This window comes from Dromiciops gliroides, chromosome 1 (genome assembly GCF_019393635.1).
Source record: "Dromiciops gliroides isolate mDroGli1 chromosome 1, mDroGli1.pri, whole genome shotgun sequence".
In the NCBI taxonomy this organism is placed as follows: Eukaryota; Metazoa; Chordata; class Mammalia; order Microbiotheria; family Microbiotheriidae; genus Dromiciops; species Dromiciops gliroides.
This window is the reverse complement of record NC_057861.1, coordinates 526,520,800-526,541,006: the sequence shown is the minus strand read 5'-3', so window position 1 is coordinate 526,541,006 and position 20,207 is coordinate 526,520,800. Positions and strand designations below refer to the sequence as shown.

Here is a 20,207-nt window from a genome sequence, read left to right as displayed (position 1 = left end):
TAGGAAAGCAATTCTTATGGAAGACCCCAAATCTTGAGATGACTAACAAGGGAAATCTGACTCACAGTTCCACATCTTTTCATCACTTCCCTGGTCTCCCTCCCACGCATGCTCAGTCAGGGAAGCACAGATTTTATTACACCTATTTGCCAGATAGAGAAACTGAGGCCAAGAGATGAAACAATTTTCCCAAGTGAGCTGACAACAAAGCAAAGAACTAAGCCTGGCCCTTGCGCCTCTTGCATGTGTGGCATCAGGCAGCCCCAAGCTTGAGAACCAAACTTTCTCAGCCTGACCTCTACACCAAACTAGTAGGGAGAGTGTGGGATTTTAGTACGGGTCCTATCACTGACTCATTGTGTCACCTTGTCCGAGTCACTTCCCCTGGGCTTCAGTTTCCCCTTCTAAAGGGAAGGAGTTGGCCTGGTTTCTAGTGCTAGCATTCCATGATTTCCATGTCTCTCCATGCTCTCGGCCCTGTTGAAGTCTGGCCAGCCACTCTGGCTGTGGACCAAGGAACCTCGAGTCAAGAAGTTCAGAAGGCAGCCTCCTCCCACCACCCACAAGGCCAGCTGTTTGCTTTAATTCGTTATTTTTTAAAATGTGCTTAGAGAATTGTATACAAAGGAGAGCAGGAAGACCCAGTTCTATCTCAGCCCAGAAAAGGATGGGCAGGTGGCAGGGTGTGTCTACTAGCCTCTCCCTACACCTCTCAGCCCACACAGCCCTGTCTGGCCCTCTTGCAGGGCTAAGACTTTGAGTCCCTCCCCCACCCCTACCCCAACCCACCTCCCATCTTCTTCCATCCCCACATATCCTCTCCTCCCACCGAATACATACAGGCATCTTCTTCTAGCCAACAGTTTTCTCTCAATAAAAAATAAGAATCCTTCTCATTTTAAACCATAGTGATTTGAAAACAGCCCTGTGAGATGGGAAGGAACCCATTTTACAGATGAGGAGATGGAGGCTCGGAAAGGGACTAAAATCAAGTCTCATGGAATCATAGAATTTAGGTCTAGAAGGGACCTAAGAGACCATAGATTTAGATTGAAAGGGGGGGTTTAAGGGCTCTCTAGTTGAACTCGTAGCTAGGTGGTATGGTGGTTAGAGCACCAGGTCTGGAGTCAGGAAGATCTGAGTTCAAATCAAGCCTCAGACACTTACTAGCTATGTGACCTTGGGCAAGTCACTTAATCTCTGCTTGGCTCAGTTCCTCATTTATAATGGAGAAAGAAATGGCAAACTACTCCAGTATTTTTTGCCAAGAAAACCCCATGGGATCACATAGAGTCAGACATGATTGAATGACTGAAAAACAACTCCAGTCAGTTATATCACAACGGAGGAAACAAGCCCAGAGAAGTTTTGACTTGCCCAAGATCACACAGATAAGACATAGCAGAGCTGAGATTTGAACTCATGCCCTCAGACTCCAAAACTAGTGTTCTTTCCACTACAATTTGCTGTCTCTCGTGTATATGTGCATGTGTTTAATAATAAAGAGCCTGCCCCTCCTTTTTTAATCTTTCCCATGAAAAGGAAACATCTCAATAAATATCAGAGTTCCCTCTGTAGCTTTCTGGACAGGTGGTCAGTTACCCAGCCTCTGTCTGCATACTGCCAGCGATGGAAAGCTCACTACTGCATTGAGTTAATTGCTTCTATTATTGAAAAGCTCTAATTATTCAAGTTTCTCTTTAGGAAAAGGCAAAATCTTCTTTCTTCTAAGTACTACCCAATAGACTTAGCTCTGCTCACCAATCCAGAATATATACTTCCCCAAGAATGAGGAGGAGACTAGAGCTGGTGACATAGTGGTTAGACTGCTGCACTTGGAAGCAAGACCTGGGTCTGAATCCTACCTCAGGCACCTACTAGCTGTGTGACCCTGAGCAAGTCACTTACCCTCTTTCTGCTTCAGTCTCCTCCTCTGTAAATTGGGAAGGACAACATCACCTACCTTCCAGGGTTGTTCATGAGGGTCAAATGAGGTAATTTCTGTAAAAAATCTTGCAAATGTTAAAACTCTATGTAAATGTTAGCTATTATTATTGTGGAATAGTCCAGTTTCCGCTCCCTAGGCACTTAGTTATTTAACAAGCATTAGTTAAGTTCCTACTATGTGTTAGGCACTGGGCTAAATGATGGAAGACACAAAGCAAGAAAAAAATGTCCCTTTCCTTTAAGAATTTGTCCCTTTCTGGGGCAGCTAGGTGGCGCAGTGGGTAGAGCACCGGCCCTGGATTCAGGAGGACCTGAGTTCAAATGCGGCCTCAGACACTTAACACTTACTAGCTGTGTGACTCTGGGCAAGTCACTTCACCCTCTTTGCCTCAGTTTCCTCCTCTGTAAAATGAGCTGGAGGAGGAAATGGCAAACCACTGCAGTATCTCTGCCAAGAAAACCCCAAATGGGGTCAAGAAGAGTCAGGTATGACTGAAAATGACTGAACAACAACAAATGAGCTAAGAATGGTTTTTATGTGTAAATGTATGGAGATGGGGGATAGATTGTCATCTGTGAGAAATGAAAGTAGGACAGTTTGGCTGGAACATCAACTGAAGGGGAGTAATGTTTTATAAGCCTGATAATGTCTACTAAATCCCAAGCCTGACCACGTCGCCCTCCCTCACCCCCACTCCATAAACACCAGTGACTCCCTATTACCTCCAGGATTAAGTACAAAATCCTCAGTTTGGCTTTTAAAGCCTGACCCCCTCCTGCCTGTCCAGTCTTTTTAGCTCTTCTGCCTGCCACCTGCCACCTTCTCTACAAACCAGGCCCACTGACCTCCTTGCTGTTCCTTAAACACAATACTCTATCTCTCTGTGCCTAGGACTCTTTGCCACCTCATGTCCAAAGAGACAGACAGGGACACAGAGAGAAGAGAGACAGCGATAGAGAGACACACAGAGAAAAAGGAGAGACAGGGACAGAGATAGAGAGAGAAGAGACACAGAGACAGAGAGACACTGAGAAGAGAGACAAAGAAAGACACACAGAGAAAAGAGAGAGAGAAACAGAGAAAGAAGAGACATAAAGAAAGGAGAGACAGAGACAGAGAGACAAAGACAGAGAGAGACACAGAGAAAGGAGAGACAGGAACAGAGAGACAGAGAAGAGACAAAGAGAAAAGAGAAACAGAGACAGAGAGAAGAGACAGAGAAGGACACACAGAGAAGAGACAGACAGACAGAGACAGAGACAGAGAGCCAGAGAGGGAGATTGAGAGACAGAGAGAGAATATAATAGACCCAAGTTTCAACTAAAATCCCGTTTTCTTCAAGAAGTCTTTTTGGATCTTCCCTAATGCCTTTCCTTTGAAATCATCTCTAATTTACCCTTTATATATTTTGTTATGTATACAGTTTGCATGTTATCTCCACCACTAAAACTGTGAACTCCTTGAAGTATTTCTTTTTATCCCTAGTACTTAGTACCTAGCACAGAGTCCATACTTGTACTTGACCTTTTGTTGGTCATACTCTAGAAGTATTTAAACGACAAAGGAAAAGGATTGTATTGGGGGGGGGGTGGAGACAAACAAGGTGAAGTGACTTGACCAAGGTCACATAACTAATAAATGTCTGAGGTCCCATTTGAACTCTGGTCCTGGATTGTATTTTAAAATAGTATTCTTTCCACTATACCTTTAGGGACTAGGAACTGTAACTTAAATGCTTTAGTGAATTTCCAGTAAGGAAGCTCTTTCTAACCTACTCTACAACTTAAAGTCAATTGTATCTTGACTCTTAGTGACCCCATTTGGGGCTTTCTTGGCAACGATACTGGAGTGGTTTGCCATTTCCTTCTCCAGTTCATTTTATAGGTGAGGAAACTGAGGCAAATAGGGCTATGTGACTTGCCCAGGATCACAAGCTAGTAAGTGTGTGAGGCCAGATTTGAACTCAGGAAGATGAGTCTTCCTGACTCCAGGCCCAGCACTCTACCCACTGTGCCACCTGGGTGCCCCTTCATAATAATACTAAGATATTTTATTTTTGAATTTGAAAAACATTGACATAACCCACATAAACATTCTTTGGGGGAGGATCTCTAATAATTTTTTCAAGTATAAATGGGGCCTGAGACCAAAAAGTTTAAGAACTACCATCTTGAGAGAGTTGCCCCAGGCACTGAGAAGTTGCTATCTTACTGAAGGTCACCCAGCCTGTATGACCTATAGATCGACCTTGAACCTGGGTCTATCCTAACTTCAACACTACCTGTCACTATACTGTGCAGTCTAAAGTTTAGTGGATCAAAAGTGAATTGAAATTCAGACAGTAGGCAATGGGGTTCCATGTAACAGCCACTTTGTATAGGAGATCATGAGAGGAGGGATGGGGCCACTGGTGGTAGAGAGGAAGGAGACAAGCTTGGGGCCCATAGAAAAATAGTGGAGATATCACAGACTTTACTTCTCCCACTGACCCATACCAAGGGCAGGGATGGGCTTAGGGTGAGTGCCATGAATGGCCAGAGTGAAAAGGGTGGTGTCAGCTGACTGGATCTTTGCCTCCTGGCCTCAGCCACTGCACTGCTGAAACTCAACTCACACCTCACTGGTTAGGAGAAGGGGATGCTGGGAAAATCCAATCTTCAGTCAAGATCTCCTAGGACCATCCCCTCCAGATATGGGGAGCTGGATCACTGTTATCAGCACTCCCTGCCTCCAAGCAGGGTTATTTGTAAAAAGACAGGGTAGATTTTAACCCTTTTAAAGGTGTGGAAAGAACCCTGGACTTGTGGGTTAGAGGACCAGAGTTAGAATGCTGGCTTCACTCTTCTTATTCTTGGTTTGCTCTGCTATGAGATGAGGGAAGCTAGACTAGATGATCTCCCAGAGGCCTTCCAGCCCTAAATCAATGCTCTTGTGATTCTCCCTCCATCTTTACTCACAAGCTCTCTGAAATGCTGGTGAGGTAACTCCTGTTTCCCTTCAGCTGCTCCCAGTCCTTCCCTGCCATCACTGTCCATGCCCTCTCTTTGTTCCCAAGTCAGAGGTTGAGCCATTTCTTTTTTAAAGGGCTTCACTGACAACTGTAGACAATAAGGGAAAATGAACCAGAGGCCTGGACTGCTGAATCACAGCTCCTTAAAACAAATCCCAAATAAGAAGGAAATGTGCTAGAAGCAGGGAATGCAAAGATGAAAAATAGCAGTCCCTGCCCTCAAGGAACTTACCTTCTACTAGAAAGGGATTCTACATGTGCTCAAATGAGTTTTATAGAGGGTACTGGGTAACGACAGGGACAAAGGAGAGATCTGGCAAAGATGTTCTAGGAAAATGTCAAGAGGGAGAGAATATTTCTGAGCAGGGGAATCAGAGGAGGCTTCACAGAGGAGGTGGTACCAAAGCTTCTCCTAGGAGGAAGAGAGGAATTTCAACAAGCTGAGATGAGAAGTGTTTCTATTCTGGGCACGGCAGATGGCCTTTGCTAATGGATGAAGGAGGCAGGAGAGGGCAGGATGAGACTGGGGAACAGCTAGAAGTCAATTTGATGGGAATTTACAGCACATGGAGAGTAGTATAAAGGTAGCCGGGAGGACCCTAAATGCCAATATTTTGTTCTATAGGTGAAGATGAACCATTGAATGCTTTTTTTTTGAGTGTGTCAGTGACCTGTGGATCAGCAAGACTGTTTTGGCAACTGTAGAAAGGTTAGATCGAAGAGGAAAGAGACTGCAGACAGGCAGAACAGCTAGGCAAGCCTACTTGCTCCTATAGATACACAATACAATATTCCATCCCCCATCTCTGTGCCTTTAGCTGATCCTTATGCCTGGAATATGCTTCCTTTCTCCCCTCCACCTCTTGGAATCATTGATGTGCTTTAAAATTCAACTCAAAGAACTGCTTTCTCCATGAAGTCTCCCCCAAGCTTTTAGTGCCCTCTCTCCCTATGCATGCATGTTGTCTTACCTGTGTCAGCTAGGTGGATCCTGACTCAGACATTTACTAGCAAGTCATTTAACCTCTGCCTCAATTTCCTCAACTGTAAAATGAAGATAATAATAGCACCCACCTCCCAGGATCAAATGAGATACTGTAAAGCACTTAGCACAGCACCTGGAACATAGTAAGTGCTTAATAAACATTTCCTTTTTCCCCCTTCCCATTAGAATTTTAACTCCTTGAGTATAGATACTGTTTGGTATCCTCAGTGCTTAACCGAGCTCTGGCATATAAGGGATGTTTAATAAACATTTGTTGATTGATTGATGTGTCCCAGGCAGAGATGTGATACAGAGACTAAACTAAGAGGGTCATCTCATGAATGAAAAGAAGGGGCTGGATGCTCGAGCTGTCAGTAGAACTTGGCAACTGATTGGCTATGGGGAGGTGAGGGGAAAGGATATGAGTCAGATTTTGATCTGGTATGATCAGGAAAATGCTGGTACCATGAAGGGTCCCGCCTAATGTAGGAGATAATGAGTTCTATTTTGGACAATTTGAATCCAAGGTGCTGGCAGGACATCCGAGGGGGGATATCCAACAGGCAGTTAGTTAGAAATATGGGATTGGAGGTCAGGGTTGGAAATAGAGATTTTTGAATCATCTGAACAGAGGTGATGATTAAGACCAGGGGAGAAGATATGCTTACCATGGAAGAGAATATGGACAGACAAGAAAAGAGTTTCAAGGAGAGGGCCTTAGAGGGCACTCACACTTAGAAATGAGGAAGAGGATAAACAGAAACCAAGAATTGGAAAATTAGAAGGGACCCATACCCAAAAAGAACCCCCATTATGACATACCCAACAAGTGGTCATTTAACTTTAGCAAGAAGATCTTTGGGGGGCAACTAGGTGGCGAAGTGGATAAAGCACTGGCCCTGAATTCAGGAGGACCTGAGTTCAAATTCAGCCTCAGATACTTGACACTTACTAGCTGTGTGATCCTGGGTAAGTCACTTAACCCTCATTGCCCTTGGCGGGTGGAAGATCTTCAAAGAGGGGGAACCCACATCCTTTTCATGCAGCCCATTCAACTTCTGAACAGTTCTAATTGTTAAGAAGTTCTTCCTGATATCAAGCCTTAATTTGCCTCCTTGCAACTTCCATCCCCTCTAAAGTCAACAAGAACAAATCTAAACCCTCTTCTGCATGGAATTCCTTAAAATACTGGAAGATAATATAATGTTTCCCTGAATTAGCTCCAAGTTGAATATCTCCAGTTCCCTCAACTAGTCTTCATACAAGATGGACTCAAGACTTCACCATCCTTGCTGCCTTCCTCTGGACAACCTCTGGCTAATCAATGTCTCTCTTAAGCTATGGTACCCAGAAATGAACACCATAGTCCTAATGATGTTTGGCAAGGACAGAGTACAGAGAGATTATCACTTTCTTATTTCTTGAAGCTATGCCTCTTAATACAGCTCAGGATTAAATTAGTTTTTTTAGCTGCCACATCTGCTGACTCATATTTAGCCCCCTAGATCTTTTTTTTTTTTTCAGAAAAATGGACAAACCATGCGTTAGGCCTCATCTTGAACTTGTAAAGTTGATTTTTTTGACCCAAGTGTAATACTTTACATTTATCCCTAGTGAATTGCATCTTCTTAGATTAAGCCCAATGCCCTAATACAACATTTCTTATCTCACAATCCATGAGCTTGACTTTAAAAAAAAATTTTGATAACTATATTTCAATAGAATTGTTTTCATTTGCAATTCTATGCATTTTATTTTATTCATTAAAAGCATTCTTTGAGAAGGTGCCAAAGACTTGACTTCACCAAAACACCAAAGGAATCTATGATACAAAAATGGTTAAGAACCCCCTGAGCGAGGGGTCAGCTAGGTGGCGCAGTGGATGAAGCACTGGTCTTGGATTCAGGAGGACCTGAGTTCAAATCCAGCCTCAGATGCTTGACACTTATTAGCTGTGTGACCCTGGGCAAGTCACTTAACCCCCATTGCCCCACAAAAACCCAAAAACAACAACAACAACAACAACAAAAAAGAACCCCCTGAGCTGGCCTGTAAAGCTCTTCTTGAGTCTTTGAGGAGACTAAGGAAGAGAGGTCAACTAGAAGAATCCCTAGGGAGCCACATCATAAAAGTCAATGGAAGAGACAGTGTTTACAAGAAGGGGATGGTTAATGGTGTTAAATATTGCATAAGGCTCCACTAGTCCTTCCAATGGAAAAAAGGTAATTTCCTTATACAATTTGCCCATTTTGTTGTTGTTTTTCAGTTGTGTCTAACTCTTCATGACCCCATTTGGGGTTTTCTTAGCAAACATACTGGTGTGGTTTAATAGGGTTAAGGGAGTTGCCCAGGGTCACATGGCTAATAAGTGTCTGAGCCCATATTTGAACTCAGTAAGACGAGTCTTCCTGACTCTAGGCTTGGCGCTCTAGCCACTGTACCACCCAGCTGCCTATCTTCACCATGTCACAAAGAGCTTTCCTGAGGTAAAGTGGTACAAACCAAAAGGTTGGATTTGGAAGCAGAAGACCTGGGTTCAAATCCTGTATCTGTCGCTTAATGCCTATGTGGCCTTGGGATCTTAAGAAAGTCACTAAGTATCTCTGGATTTGTTTCCTCATTTTACAAATGAAGAGAAAACCCCTTAAAAAGTACCATCCAGGGAGTGGATAGAGCACCGGCCCTGGAGTCAGGAGTACCTGAGTTCAAATCTGGCCTCAGACACTCAACACTTACTAGCTGTGTGACCCTGGGCAAGTCACTTAACCCCAATTGCCTCACTAAAAAAAAAAAAGTACCATCCAGTGGATAAAGCACCAGCCCTGGAGTCAGGAAGACCTGAGTTCAAATCCGGCCTCAGACACTTGATACTTACTAGCTGTGTGACCCAGTCACTTAACCCTCATTGCCCCGCCCCCCCAAAAAAAAGTCCCATTCAGCTCTAAATCTGTGTCATCTCACAATACTCAATAGACTTGAAATTGTCCACCTTTTCTGCTTATTCTTCCCTGGAGAATCCTTAAAGGCCCAGTCCTGGCCCTCTGGTCTGCATCTTCTGTATTTATCTACTCTCCCTCAATATCTCCCCATTTTGATGCAATACATTCAGGTGCCTATAGCCTCTCTGGAGTTCTGGGTTCACCTCAAATTCAATAGGTCCCAAACAAGATGCACTCTCTCTTCACCCTTAAGTTACACCCTCAACTTCCCTATTTCTGTTAACGGCAACACTCTAGGTGCAAAACTGTGGGCATGTATGACTTCCCAATTCCATCTCCCTGCCACCACCAAATCCTCTTAATTCTGTCCCAGCTCCAAAAATGTCCCTTTCTGCTCATTCTCACTTGAGACCAAGTGGGTGCTATGGAAAGAATGGAACCCATAGATGGAAGAAGAGCCAAATCTTGGCTCTCATGTCAGCAAAACCAACATTTACTAAGCATCTAGTAGCTGGCGGGCATTATAGTAGACAATGGCTACACAAAGAAGGAAAAAAGACGACACAAGAATCTTTGCCCTCAAGAAACTGATATTCTTTGGAGGAAACAATATGCATACACACATATGTACATTCATACAGATGTAGGCACAAAAGACGCACAAAGTTGAGTCAGATGTGACTGAATGACTGAACGACAACACATTTCTGGGGAGGAGGCATTAGCAGCTAAGAGAATCAGGTCTCGTGTAGAAGGTGGTCCTTTGCCTGAGCCTTGAAGAAACTAGGGATTCTGAGGCAGAAGTAAGGAAGGAGAGCATTCCAGACATGGGGATGAGGCTATTCAAAGGAGATAGAATGCTGTGCCCATAGTCTGTGGTTGTGAGACCTTGGATAAGTCACTCACCACCAGGTTTCCACACCTATAAAATGAGCATAACAGTACTTACAAGACCTCAGAGGGCTGTTGGGAAGAAAGAACTTTGCAAACTATAAAATGTTGCATAAATGTGAAGTATTACTATCTCCTCATGCTTGTATGACTATAATAGTTGTCAATCAGTCTCTCTCTGCCTCTGTTTGGTCTCTTTCCTCCTCCAATTCATCTTGCATGCCTTTGGCAGGTTATTTGTCTACTTAAAACACCATTCTTCAATGATGGTCTGCCCAAATTAGAACTCAACTTGGCATTCAAGGTTCTCTGGAACCTGGCCCCATTTTCCCTTTTCCAATCTGACCTGCTGATATATATATATGTGTGTGTGTGTGTGTATACATATACATATATGTATATACATGTATACATATACGTATATATATACGTATACATATATGTATATGTATACACACACACATTTCCACTCTAGCCAGGCCAGGTTCTTTGTCCTTTTCTTTACCTGCCTCCAATCCTGTGCCCACCTAAAATCACCATCACGGCTTACCTGAATTCTACCCATCCTCCAGGACAGCTCAAGTGCCACTTCATGGGATCACAGGAATTAGAAATGAAGGGGACCTTAGAGATCATCTAGTTCAAATGTCTCATTTTATAGAGGAGGAAACTTAAGGCCCAGAGACCTAAAGCAATTCACCCCAGGTCATACACAGCACTTTGTGCAGTGCCTGGCACATAGTAGGCACTTAATAAATGCTTGTTGACTTGACTTGAATCCAGGTCCCCCAACTCCAAATCTACTGCTCTTTTCAATGAATGGCTCTGTCCTTCTCCATGAAGCCTTTCCTGAATACTGCAGTCCCCAACACTCCTTCCCTTCTCTGTCTCCTCTGGCATTAATCATTAATACTAGAACTGAGCACTGAATGGAAAACAGTCTTTTTCTCTCTAGTTGTTTGGTCTGTGTGAGTAGGGTTCCCCAGCCAGACTCTAAGCTACTTGGGAGCAATGGAAGATTTCTTTGGTGTTTCTCATGGTGCCTGGCTAACACCATGCTGGACACCCAGAGGGTGTTCAATGAATACGCTACCCACAGGGACTTAGCCCATGGCCAAGTACACAGTAATCACGCTTTCTGCACAGCCCCCGAGGGCTCACATAGCGAAAAGTGCCTCCCACTGTCCACAAGCATCCTCTTTTCTCCAACATTCCTCTGGTGATTTCAAGACCAAATGGCATTCCTCCAGCCCAGTCAGGCTCCCTGAGCCTTGCCCTATCCTCAGAGCCACTGAGGCTGCCATCGAGAGAGAGAGAGAGAGAGAGAGAGAGAGAGAGAGAGAGAGAGGAGGGGGGGTAGGTGTGTGCCAGGCACTCCACCTCTGATCATTCATAATGATTCCCCTGGCCCAGGCCCAGGCCAGGGCCAGGCACCAGATGTAGCTGGCAAAGGAAGCCCAACCCTTGGTTGTTTCTCCATTCTTCCCTGATCAGAACCGGCTCCTGGCCTCTGGCATGATACACCTTCTTTCCTCAGGCTTCCCCTCTGCTATTGGCCAGATGCATATTGGCCCATGGTTCTCCCTTCCCCTTCAATTCCACCTCCCCCTGCAATACCATCACCACCATCATGAGGTGGGCAGGACTGAGGGCTGTGGGTGCTGGGAAGGGGTGGGTCCCGGAACACTGCTGAGGGAGTCCAAGACCTTTGATTTAGAGTCGTTGAGACATTATAGAATTTCTGAGAAGGAAGTTTCTTTCTCCCAGGGCCATGTAAGCAAGGTATTGAGGGATGGGGAAAAGCCTAGGTAAAAGGGAAAAAAACAATAAAAGAAAGAAAAGGGGGAGACCTCTTCATCAAGAAGGCATGGATTCATGGCACAGAATGAAATGGACATCTTTAGACTCAGCTACTCCACTGCAGGGACTTGTTCTGTTTGGCAGCTTATTTGCCACATGGGAGGGTTCATCTGAAATCAGGGAGGTGAAATTTGGAAGGGATTGAGGACTAGAAATAATGATGCCCCCAAAAGTAGAAAGAAACAGAGAGAAAAGGGTCATTGAAACATACACAAAAAACTCCGAGAAGGATATTCAAAGGGAGACAAAGATAAGCACATCAGTTGTGAAAATAACATGTTGAATTTATTCTATCCAAAAGAAAAAAAGAGAGAGAGAGAGATTTGCAGTTTCATGTATGATCCTTTCTGGGTTCTCTTTTGCATATGAAAGTATTTCTGTTTGTTAGTGTTGCTCAGGTTCAGAATAATGAAAAATAAAACCTGTTTTTACAAATAGAGGAGAGGAAAGGGAGGTGAGAGAAAAGGTTGGAGAGAAGGAAGAAAGAGGGAAAAGAATAAGATTCTATAGAAGGGAGAGCAAGTTTCCATCAGTGACAGAGATGGTAGAATTGGTTAGGAGGGCTCAATGACCAATAGCCACTGTGTCTACATGCCACCGGCTGCTTCTCACTCCCATTCCCTTCCCCTGCCTCACCTAGACCCTCTGGCATTCCTGAAAAGTCCTGGCTTTGCTCCTTTCTGGGAAGAAGAAACAGAAGTATCTCCAAGGCATAACTTACTCGAAGCTATCAAGTAGTTGCCTGGAACCTCGCCCCGGAGTGTGTGGAGACAAGGGTGGGGGTGGGGGGTAGCCAAGAACCCCAGGAGCCCAGGCCTAACTGAAGTTATGGTAGCAATGCCCAGGGGTGGATACTTCAATCTGCCAGAGGACCCACATTCAAGGTCATCACCCTGCCACTGTCCTCTGTAGCGACCAGTGTTTACAGCTGTGCCAGCATCCCCCTGGCACCAGCTCTGGGAGGGCAACTCCCAACCTTTGACTCAATGCCCATGACCATTGAGAAGCAAAGACGTCAATGCATTTTTAAAAGTACAAATTGCTCTGTAAATGCGATGTATTATTATAATTATTCCTGCATAGTTTCAGAAGTGTCACCTTGTTCTGCCTCCAATACACACAGCTAAGCTAGTGTGTGCAGTTAAAAATATGAGAGGTCCCCAAGATTTTTCAGAGACAGACCCTCAGGGAGAGAAATTGGATTTTCTGCCTCTTGCCCTCTTTTTCCTCTACCCACCCTCTCGCTCGACCTTTTGTCCTCCTCCACAAGGACAGAGTAAAACCACAGATCCAGCAAGGATGCTGGACTTGGGGCCCCAAAACTCCAATTCTTGGTATTCAAGTCTTTTTACTTTTCTGGGGTTTTCTATTAAATGTGTCAGGGAAGTGATGAGATCCTGTTGGGAAAGGACTGGGATCACAAGCCCATATCCCAACTCTTCTACTTAGTATCTGAGTAGCTATGAACAGGTCACTTCATTTCCTTGGGCCTCAGTTTCCTCATCTGTAAAATATAAGGGATTGAATGACCTCTGAGGTTCCTTCCAGCCCTAAGAGGTATGATGTTATGGTCCCTACGTTTTCTTCTGATTCTAGATGCTCTATCTTATGATCTTCCACAGTATGGAACTGTTTGGTGGGTAGGGATCAAGATAAGACTCTGGGATCTGAAAACCTACTCCCCATTCAAAAGAGATTGAACTGGGGGGCAGCTAGGTGGTGCAGTGGATAAAGCACTGGTCCTGGATTCAGGAGGACCTGAGTCCAAATGCAGCCTCAAACACTTGAAACTTACTAGCTGTGTGACCCTGGGCAAGTCACTTAACCCTCATTGCCCCACAAAAAAAAAAAAAAAAAGAAATAGGGAAAGAGATTGAACTGGGTCCTGCCCCAAGCAGTCAGGAGAGTAAAGCCAGATTCATCCAGAAAGGGATAAGGGGGCTAGGGCTCTCAGAGCTTTAGAAATTGGGCCAATCCCTTGGCATGTCCCCCAATTTCTCAATGGGCTTCAATCTGTTGCCATCTCATTGTTTCACATCCATAAAAGGAAATTCAAGGATACCTGACCCCTGGACAGCAGCAAGATCAGGCAACCTGGGAAGTCTGATGTGTCCAATCCCATTTTATCTGGAAATCAAATAGAGTGCACATCTGAGAACAGCTTTGGGAGTTCAAAAGATATTTCCTAATGGACAAGTGGGTTTGGGAGATCTTGAGGTGCCGCACCCCTAATTCCTTGTTGAGGTCTTAAAAATTTTACTTCTGTTCTGATATAAGGCCAAATAGGTCAAATTATTTCATTTACATTGAACTCTTTTTTTTTTTTAATGATTTTTTTTTTGGTGAGGCAATTGGAGTTAAGTGACTTGCCCAGGGTCACACAGCTAGTAAGTGTCAAGTGTCTGAAGCTGGATTTGAACTCAGGTCCTCCTGAATCCAGGGCCATTGCTCTATCCACTGTGCCACCTAGCTGCCCCTACATTGAACTCTTAAATAAGTATTCAATCCCTACTATGTATACAGAAAAACAGGCTTCCTGTCCCACTATTCCTGAGCTGAGAAAGCCCTTCACACCCGCCCCAAGCAGGTCACAGCAGTGGCCAAGGTCTCCTGACCCCAACAATTTGGCACTCCCAGCCACAGGCAACAGGGGCAGAGGAAGCCAGTGAGAGACCCACATGAAGAGTGTGACGCACCCAATTCTTACCCTTCCTCCTGCCCAATTCTATCCCTTGGCCTGGAGATTCAGGTCCGTCTCAGGAGATTCCCACAGGGCCAATGCTGTATAGATCCATTTCTGCTCAGGGCCTCTGATGCAGGACATGAAGAAGAGGGACCTGGAACCCAGGGGCCAGGTTGGAGACAGATAAGGACAGGAGCCATGTTTTATCAAAACTCTGTAACTCTCTGAGCTCCTAGTCCAGAGTGGGTGCTTATAATACAGGGTTGTTGAACAGAAGACCCACCCTTGGAGCGACTGCCCTGTACTCCCTCCCCCAGCTGTTGCTCCAGTCTATCTCCTCTCCCTAGATGGAAGTGGTGATAGTGTGAAGGGGAGCCCCCAGGAGCTGTTTCTTTTCCCTGGGCACAACCTTCTGTGTTCTCCCCCCTTCCCCCAGGTATGAGACCTGAGCCAGTACCTTCCATTACATTCCCTTCTCTCCTCCAGTTCCCGACCTCCAATCCTCTTCCCTTAGACTCAACCCAAGCCGGCAGAAGGATTTCATGAAGGGACAGACCCCCCCCCCCCCCCCCCCCCCCCCCCCCGCCACACACACACACACACACACACACACAGACACTGCGCCCTTTCCTACTAACTCCGACGTGAGAGCAGGGGCCTGGAATAAACTGAGAGAAGTATGTGAACAAGGTGGGGCTTGGGGTGGTCCCCTAGCAGGAGAAGGAAAATGAGGGCCTGCCTCTACCCTCAAATATGCCAGTAGGAGGAGGGGAAGGAGGCCAAACAGCTTTCCTCAAAAGAAAACAGAAGACATTGAAGTTTCTAAGTGTGAAACCTCATCTCCCACCCCACCTTCCTCCACCAATAGCTCAGAAAAGTAGCCAACAGCCTGGCCTCTGGCACCCCCAACCTGTCCAGGGAGGCCACAGCCCGCCATGAGACACCAGGCCAAGTCAATGCACCCAGATCCAGCCGCCGGCGGCGCCTTATTGGAGTGGACACGTCGGGTCAGGGAGCAGTGTAACGTGATCAGTTGCCCATCATGTTCACTTAGGTAAATGAAGGAAGGGCTGGAGAGAGCGTTTCGGGCCGGCAGGGCGCCTCCGCATCTCTCCAATCCTAGCAAGACGGGGTGGGACGGGGTGGGGTGGAAGACGGGAAGGGAAGAGGAGGGTCTGCAACTGACGGTTCATGTTCTGAAGAATGACTCCTTTTCGAGAAGGCGGAGGCTGGAGCCCGGAGAGGCACCGCGCTGTTTGCCTCTGTAGGAGGCAAGATGCACAAACCGTTCGCGTGCTCGCCCCTTGCAGGAAGCTGAGGCCAATTTCCACTCGGTGTGGGTGAATTCTCTTTTCAGGAGATTAAGAGGCAGGCAGGAGCAGCTAACCCAAGATTCACCTTAGAGAAGGGGTGGGGGAGGGATGGGAGGCGAGAAGGGAGAGCAGAAGACAGCGGCTCTTCACCTCCCTTCCTCCCTCCCTCTTCCCCAGCCCCATCCCTCTCTACTGAAAACACTTTTGGTTTGATATGTGTCTATTTGTGTATGACCTTAATCATAGAGAAGCCTCAAAAAAAAAATAGCACAGGCAAAAGGAAATAAGATTTAAAAGCTATACTCCAAGTCATTTGCTCTCCCTCCACCCCATCTGGATTACTGCTCATTGGGAAGGTTTCTGGGTGGTTTGGAGGGAGGTGGGACTAGGGATGGTTCCTTGCAGAGGAAGCTAATGCTATGTAGTCTGATGAGAATCACCTCTTAGCCCGAGGACCCCAATAGCAGCTACCCACATTTAGACGGCAGGGACTACAGTCTAGTGGAGAAATTGCTGGAAACCGGGCATGAAGGAGCCCTGGAATCTGCTCCTGACCAGTCGTGCCACCCTCAGCTAGTTACTTAACCTCTCTGGCCTTGGTCCTCTCTGTAACATGTGGGGGTTTAGACTTGATGATCTCTCAGGTCTGTCACAGCTCTGACATTCCTTGTTGTCCTTCCTTCCTGCCATTTCTAATAGTCTATGATTCCACGTTTTTTGCTGTGAGAGACTAATGCTATCTAGGGAATAACTCCTTCCCCTCCCCCCAAAAAGACTTAGTTTTGGTCCCATCCTATATAAACAAACTGACAACTTGGCATAAAGGATAAACAGTAAACCTTGGCATCAGGAGAACCTGAGTTCAAGTCCTCCTCTGAAATATATTGGTTAAATGACTTTGGACAAGTCACTTAACCTCCCACTACTTCAGGCGACTCACTATTAAGTTAATTTGCAGAGCAAAAGCTACTCTGCATTGGTAGAATTTTCAAATCACAGGTCATTTTCCCTCCTTCCTCCAAAAAAAAAAATCAAACTGGGAAAGCAGATTCCCCTCTCTAGGCCTCAGTTTCCTCCTCTGTAAATGATGAGATTATCTCTAGTCTCCCTGTAAGCTTTAACATTCTTATGAGTACAGACTAAAGAGTCTGTGAATTTAGCGACAGTGGATGGTGTTTCAGCTGAAACAAAGTGTATGGAATACTCTCCTATTCTCTTTCTAAGCGCTGTTTGCACCATAATTAAGGCTGACTTCTTAAAAAAAAAAAAGTACAATTCACCAGAGCAGTTGTCAGGGTGTTAATTGGAGGCAGAGGGGGGGAAATGATTTTTTTTTTTACTACATCAGAACTTATATTTGAGATGATACTATTTAAGTGATACAGCTGAATTTGTGCGTTCAACAGACAAGAAGCTAGGCTTTCTCAAGTCACTCAGGTTGTCATGAAAGAATGGGCCCTCTGAAAGGTCTCTGAGAAGAGAGGGGGCAGAACAGAGGCAGATCTAGGGTTAAGTGTGTGATTTGGTTTGGGGAGGGGGAGCGGGTTGTATGCACATCTCAAAATCACACACAGCTAAACACACACCACACACACACACACACACACACACACACACACACACCAGCCACATCTCCCCAAAGCTCCGACGGGGGAGGAAGGGCAGGAGAGGGTGTAGGGGAGAGACACCCAATTGCAAAATTACAAAGTTTCCCACCAGAGCCCAGGACTAAGGTTACAATCTCAAACTTGCCGGGGAGAGAGGCAAAGAGGCGCTGAAGATCAGTGACAAACATAGAAATCGAGGCAAAATAGAAAAGCACCAGTCAGCATTTCTCCAGATCACTCACCAAAAAAAATAAAAATAAATAAATACCCACACCACCACCACCACCACCCATGTTCCCTGCACAACCTCGTCCCTATTCTAGGCTGGGGAGGATTATTTTTAGGGATCTTAAGGGAGCCAACACCCCCAACGTCAGAGCCCTGGGATCGGGCAGGAGCTGTTGGCTGAGCTGGGGGGTCGAGGGCGGCTAGAGAAGGGGGGGGGGGTAGCTTAGTTGTTGCACGAATTTCTTATTCCTCCCACCCACCCCCCAACACAAAGCTTTTAAAGCACAGACTTCAAGAGCTAAATCACGCTTGGCAGTCCCTGGAAGGAGGCCGACGAGTGAGGGCAGCCGGCCTCGTCCGGGGTTCAGCGGGGCTGGGCAGATGTCTCTGTGTCTGTGGCTTGCTTCTGGGTCTGTCTATGTTTCGGTGACCCCCCCTCCCGCCCCGCCCCCTGCAGCCCCCCACTGCGGGCGATCGGGGAGGGGGGTCAGGCCCGCCACTGCTCCTTACCTCGCCGCGGCCGGAGCCCCAGCGGAGCCCGGTCTCCTGACGCCGGCGCTCCCTCCAGTTAGCTGCTCGGGGAATCCAGCCAGTCGCTCCTCTTCCCGGGAACACGCCCGCGGCTGCCGCTGCCGCTGCCGCTGTCTCCCGGACTGGGGCTGCATCTCCGGCTCAGGTGCGAATCCAATCCCTCCATGCTGAAGAGCAGAGCCAGCCCCCCACCCACCCCAACCCCAGCCCAGGGGCGTCCTCCTGCCTCCTCTCCCCAACCCCGGCCGAAAATATCTATAATAGAAGTGATCAGTTTCGGGGGGGAGAGGTCGATTTAAATCAATAAATGTTTGGGTTTTGTGGGTTACAAAAAGTCACCCTCCGAATCCTAGCTAATCCAGAGTCGAGGAGAGCTGGCCCCCGAGCCTCCGGTCTCCTTCAAGAGCCTTCGCCCTCCGAGGGGCTTCTCCTGGTGCACTGAGCGCCCATCCTGGACGGAGTTTCAGAGTACGGGTTTCTTGGGTGGACCCGGCTCTCCCTGCCGGGGTTGGACGCCTGGATCCTTCCCTGACTCGTGCTATTGGCAGCGACCTGGCCCCTCTGCGCTCCTCTCGTTCGCTCTCTCGGTGTCTCAGTGCGAGGTGCCCCCCCCCCCCTCCCCGCCTATTGGTTTTCTTGCTATCTGATCCTGAGTGAGTGCGGCTACAGCTCAGCGAGGCTTTAATGTTCTCCCATCCAGCTCCAACCTTTGCTTGTTTCTCTCTCTCTCTCTCTCTCTCTCTCTCTCTCTCTCTCTCTCTCTCTCTCTCTCTCTCTCTCTCTCTCTCTCTCTCTCTCTCTCTCTCTCTCTCCTCCCTTCCACCTCCCTCCCCCTTCGTCCCCACTTTATTTATTTATCTTCGAAGGCAATGAAACACCCGGGGAGGCAGACTCAGGCTCCCCCAGTCTTCACTCCCTCTCCTACCGCTTCAGTCCATAAGCAGCAACTACTCTAACTCTTCCCTGAAAACACCACCAGCCATGGGCTACAGGAGCCTCCTCCCACCCTCGTCTCTAGAGCTGGGCTGCTCTATTTTTTAGGGTTCTCCCACTCTATCCTTCCCTTCACTGCCTTCCCTTGAGGCCCCTCCAACACACACACATACATGTTTGTCCTCTTCAAATGATCCTCCCTCCCTTTCCTACCCTCTTTTTCCCCTCCTCCTCTCTTTTTTGCATTTGTCTGCTCCACTATCCCCTTCTCCTTTTCTCCAAGTCCAACTGTTTCTCCACTCCCCACCTCCTATGCACACCTAGACATACTTTCCCCCAGACCCCCTCCCTGGTTCGCTTTCTCCATTCACGCCCTTTGCCACACATACACCCCTTCAGGCTGGCCCTTTCACTCGGCCCTTTCTCTCCTTCCCCTTCCCAGAGCCCCACTCTGGGAGTCCAGGCGCTATCAACAGTAGCTGCCTTGTCCCCACGTGCCCCTACTTCTGCCAAGCATCTCAGGGTCCATTGTCTCTCTCCTCAGATCTTTCTCCTGCCTCCTGGGGGCCGGCGCTCCGGAGTGAAGGACTTCAGCTCTTTTATCCACCTTTTCCTCAGCCCCGACTGGCCTCCCTGCCTTAAAAAAAAAATACACATATACATTCTGTTCCTCTAGCCACTTCCCTGCCCAAGGAAAATACAGTAGTCATTTCTAGGCTGTGTTCTTTTTGCATCCAGCCCTGGTGAATACATAGACAGCACACACATAGGTATAATACATATATTTCTCCTCTGAGATCGCTCATTGTCAAGTTCACTCTTTTACTTTGATGTTAAATATAATTATGTGGCTGAGAAACATGGAAATTGACTAGAAGACTATAACCGATTAGGATGGAGATCTGGCTGAAACCCAGAGCCTGGAAGGGAGGCATCTGGGAGGTAGGGGGAGGAAAGGAGAAAAAAAAAGCTAACCACCACACTAGGAAACTGGTTTCACTGCAAACCCTTTTTCTATTTCTTCCTCTCTTCTATCTCCTCTCACCCACCAACCCTTGCTAGGCCAAACTGTGGCTCCTGGAGGCTCTTAAGTGCTCTTAAGCCAGGATGTTGTCCAGATGAGCTGACATCGATTAGATCCGCAGACTTTCCCCTTCTATAAGGGGTATTGACATGCATTGCACTGATGTTGGGGGGAAAAGAGGGTGGAAGAAGCCGAGAAGCAGAGACAGTGACCCACGGGAGGGTAAAGGCATCAAGGGCTCCCTCCCTCTTCCTT

At 46.8% G+C, this 20,207-nt stretch overlaps 1 pseudogene; it reads right to left on the bottom strand.

Moving 5' to 3' along the window:
- The window catches only part of LOC122737402, a 146,282-nt pseudogene extending 126,756 nt beyond the window's left edge, over positions 1–19,526 (bottom strand).
- Between the last annotated feature and the right edge of the window lie 681 nt (positions 19,527–20,207).